Raw genomic sequence first — 5,212 nt, forward strand, 5'->3', positions numbered from 1 at the left:
TATCACAAGTTCCTAGAGGGCTAATTTCATTATTAACTTTGAGCTAGTGCCATGCACATCTCTGTGCTGAAAAGAATATGAACTTTTTTTTTATAAAAAATCTTTTAAAACATGGAGAATGAGAAAGACTAATTTACAAGAAAGAGTGCAAAATAATTTTCCTTTCATAATACAGTATTACTGCATGGTATACCCTGGGGTGCTAAATATGAAACAGCCTTGATGGTGCGTGTTTGTTAAATCCAACAGATAACAGCACATGTCTTGCTGTAATAAAAGTACAACTCATTCTGCTAGTGTCACTGAAGTAATATTACCTCTAGCATTATAATATGATGTATCTGTGAGCATAAGCAATTATTTTATAGGAATCAAACTACCTTACGTGTATGTTAATAAGATAGTTTCTATCATGCGCCTAGTCTTTTTAATATCCATGTAAGTGGCTTGTTAAAATGACTGAGAACATGCATATTTAGTTATTAGTTAGCATTTGAAAACACAGACAGTAGGTATTAGTGATAATGCTTTGGGACTAATTTAGATGCAATTATGAAATTTTATTGCTGTTCATTATTTTTCAAAACAGCACATTTCGTCAAACACATAGTTATAAAACACTTCTAATAGGGTAAATACTAACATGGGTTTTCTTATCATTATTCTGTGATGAGTCATGTTGTCATTAAATGTTTCCAAAGGGAACTAAGAACTATTATATTAATGACAAGGATAATAACATGTCCTTAAAGTAAAACCCATGCAGCAGATCTGGTATTTATTCCTTCCTTCCTTCCTTCCAAAAAACCAAACCCATTGCCATCAAGTCAATTCTGGGTTATAACTATTTATGGAGAACTCGCTGTGTATTAGGTGCTGTGTTGGCTTCAGGAATGCAATGGGGACTAGAGCAAACATGGTCTCTGCTTTTGTCCTTGTGAAGCTTACAGACCAGAAGAAGAAATAACTATTCACTGATTCAACATTTTTTTATTGGTCATCTACTATGTGCCAGACACTCTACAGCAGTAAAAAAAAAGACAGACAAAGGCAATGATGTAGAAAGAGTTTGTTATGTTCCAGGAACCGAAAGTAGGCTGACATAGTCCGTGAGTTAGAGGGTGCCAAAGTGGAAGCAGAAATGAGACTGTTGCAGGTATTCAGATGAGAGATGATAGTGACTGGGATTAGGGCAGTGGCAGAGGAGATGAAGAGAAGGAAACAAATGCAAAATCCACTTAAAAACCAAAAAAAGGAGCCCTGGTGGTGCAGTGGTTAAGACCTCAGCTGCTAACCAAAAGGTCAGCAGTTCAAATCTACCACCTGCTCCTTGGAAACCCTATGGGGCAGTTTGACAGGATATTCTAAGGGCAACCTCAAAATATTAGGGTCTTTAACTTTGCCGATCCCTCAAAATCTAGCTCAAATCTGATATTTTCACGAAACCATCCCTGATAATTACAGCTAAGAAAGGCCCTGCCTTTGTCATTCATCACATATGTGCTCAGCTAGATGTCCAATACAACAAGTGTACACTGGCTTTTATTGTTTAGTAGCATCTGTCTGGACGTAATCCTTTACCTACCAGCTTGTTAGCTTTTGAAACCATGTTATATGTTTTTTTTTTTTGGAAATAATTAAACTCAATAAACAAGTCAGTAACAATGGGTTTGGTACTGGAGCTCTTTAGTTGGAGATTTTTATAGGAAGTCAGTTCCACTTCATCCTGGCACCACCTTTAAAGAAATCATTTGTCAGGACACAAATCATAAAAGAGGAGCAGATCTAGGGCCCCTAGACTAGACTAAATCATTCTATTTCCTCTATAGCTTTTATCCTCTGAGTGTTTTACTGGGAACTTGGATAAGCCATCAGGTATCCCTAATACAGTATAGAGTCATAGCACTAAACAAAGTTGAGAAAAAGAGGCTTTATTAACTTCATCTTACTTTTTGCTTTTGTAGACCTGTACCCTAACTCCTCTGTCCTTGAAATCTTCTTTGGGCATTATTTTTCACTTTATAGGAAAAAAAAAAAAAAAAATCCCTGAAGAATTGTTCCTGAGAATAATCTCAATAGCTTTCAGCAAGAGAGTTTTAAAGTGGGTAATACTGAATTCTCTATTTCAGCAACAACATTTTATCTTCTGTTGAATCTTCATCTTTTTGATTTGCAACGCTAGTCATTAAATAATATGATGGAAAAAGGGACATGGCTGGAGATGACGTCAAAGAGGGAAGAATCTTGACAGGTTGGAACTAACTTCAAAAAGAGGAGAAAATTGATTTTGGGTTGTGTCAAGTGTACTTGGAAATAGAAGGTGTAGTCTTTATCCCATGAGTATATTAGTCTTCATAAATCACTAAGTCCCTCAGGAAAAATGGCTACTACCACAGAAGTGCTTGTCACGTCAGATTTATCTAACACGTTGTTTACTGCAGAGTTTTATTCTTCTAGGTTGACGTATGAATCTGTCTTGTGTGTGTGTTTTTTAAGGCCTTATCTCAGTCAAAAAAAATCGGCATTAAGGTCACAAAGTCTCTAAAGCAAACCTTAGAGAATGGTGTGTATTCTTCCAGGTTGATAGTTACTGGAATGTAGATGCAAGATTTCCTATTGTGAGATTAATGAAAAAGAAAATCACCCACCATTACCCACATTACTTGACAATTTATTCTCTCCTTAATACAGAGAAGTAAAATTGAAAGTACAACATAGAATGCTTAAAGGGGCTTGTTGGAAATGATGAAATAGTGGGATTTATAAGCAGAATTATAAAGGTTAGATATGCAAGAAATCTTAGATGCCACTTAGTGCTGTCTTTTAGTTTTATCTAGAATCACAAATCTGGATGAAATCTCATCTATCCCAGAATCACCTGTCTAGGGGCCTTAGCTGCTTATTGCAGAGCTGGGCTAAAACTCAGGGAAGGTCAAGACTTCCTTTCTCATGTTCTTTGTGTCACACTCATCTATCCTGAAACTTGAACTGTTAGTTATTGAAACTAACTATAAAGTATCTCCTTGCCTAACCTACATCCTGTCTCTCCTCACTGCACCCCGTTTGCTTTCTGGTTAGTCTAATAATCTCATAGGACCACAAATGCACCAACTTTTGTTACCTCGTACCTTTGTCGTATTGTTTGTACCTGGAGAATCCCTGCCCTCTCTGCCTACTAGCTTACAGTTTACTGCAGTCAACATTTTACTCTTCTCAGTCAAATCCCACTTCTGCACAGAACTTTCTCTGACTGCTCAGTTCTGACAGATTTGGATGATTCCTGCATTTCTAAAACATGGTTTATAACAGTGGCTCCCAAGCCTAGTTAATTTTCCAAATCAACTGGGGAGTTTTTATTTTATTTTATTTTAATGCAGATTCCTGGGCCCTATTTCCAAGCTTTATTTTGGTAGGTCTGGAGCGGAGCCTGGGAATCTACATTAAAACAAACAAAAAAACAAAAACTCCCAGATGATTAAAAAAGTATATTTTACTGTGTTTTTAGTGAATCCTCAGGTGATCTTGATGATGAGCCAGATTTGGGAACCAGTGGTCTAAAATACATATTCTAGAAGTTAACTAAAGTTTGTTCTGCAGGAACTTTTTTTTCATGTGATTTTGTTTTGTATTCCAACTTGTAATGATGTGGATTATAATGTCGTTGAGGATGGTGGGAAAAGGGGTAGGGTGGTAGAATCTGTTTCCAAAAAAAGAGTTGGGATGCAAGGCCCTTGTAACAATAAAAAACAAAACAAAACAACAGTTGCCGCCCAACTCCTGGTGCTCCCATGCGTGTCAGAGTAGAATTGTGCTCTGTAGGGTTTTCAGTAGCTGATTTTTTGGAAGTAGATCACTTCGCCTTTCTTCTGTGATACCTCTGGGTGAATTTGAACCTCCAACGTTTTGGTTAGCAGCATGGTGCGTTAACTGTTTGCATCACCCAGGGACTCCCTTGAAACAATAGCTACCAAATATGGTAAGACAACTCTAGTGAAAATTAAAACAAAGGGAGACTCCTGAAGATATTTGTTCCATAAAGTTAATAGTTATATAAATATCACCTGATACTACAAAAGAAAAATACTTTAAAATCTAGGATCGCTCACAGAGTTTCAATTAGCCTGTATTCGATTTGTGTCCTAGCAAATACTTCTGGGACCACTGTAATTCCTTTTCATGTGTCACCTTTATTCTGTTTATTTATTGTATTCCTTTGAGTGTTAAAACTTTAGTGTGTATCAGAATCTCTTGGAGGGCTGGTTAAAACACAGCTTTCTGATTCAGAAGGTTTGGAGTTGGGCCTGAGAATTTGCATTTCTAAGTTCCCAGTTGATGTTGATGTCGCTGGTCCATTGCTACGTACTTTAGTTTATTCTTCACTTGGCTTCACAATATCACATTCTCCTGTCTCACTGACCAGTTCTTCTAAGTATTCTCTCCTGGACATTCTTCTTCTTCCTTAATTCTAAATAATAGTGTGTTCTTCTGCATGCTGAGTCCTTAGACCTTGTCATGGATTGAACTGTGTCCCCCCAAAATATGTGTCAACTTGGTTAGGTCATGGTTCCCAGTATTGTGTGGTTGTCCTCCATTTTATGGTTGTTTATGCTAAAGAGGATTAGGGTGGGATTAAGGTCACATCCCTGATCCAGTGTACAAGGAATTTCCCCGGGGTGTGTCCTGCACCACCTTTTATCTTACAAGAGATAAAAGGAAAGAGAAGTGAGCAGAAGGGGTGGTGGTGGTGGGAGACCTCATACCACCAAGAAAGAAGTACTGGGAACAAAGCATGTCTTTTGTACCTGGGGTTCCAGGGGAAGTTTGACGAGAAGGACCTTCCTCCAGAGCCCACGGAGAAAGAAAGCCTTCCACTGGAGCTGACGCCCTGAATTTGGACTTCTAGCCTACTAGACCGTGAGAAAATAAATTTCTGTTTGCTAAAGCATCCACTTGTGGTATTTCTGTTATAGCAGCACTAGATGACTAAGACAGACCTCTTATCTGTTTATGCTTTCTCCCTAGATGTTTGTTTCCATTTCCAGGCATTATATGTTGTTGTTGCTGTTAGGTGTCTTTGAGTTGGTTCTGACTCATAGTGGTCCTATGTATAACAGAACAAAACACTGCCCGGTCCTGTGCCATCCTCACAATTGTTGCTATGCTTGAGCCCATTGTTGCAGCCACTGAGTCAATCCATCTTGTTGAGAATCTT

The sequence above is a fragment of the Trichechus manatus genome, unplaced genomic scaffold (genome assembly GCF_000243295.1).
Source record: "Trichechus manatus latirostris isolate Lorelei unplaced genomic scaffold, TriManLat1.0 scaffold00043, whole genome shotgun sequence".
Taxonomy (NCBI): domain Eukaryota; kingdom Metazoa; phylum Chordata; class Mammalia; order Sirenia; family Trichechidae; genus Trichechus; species Trichechus manatus.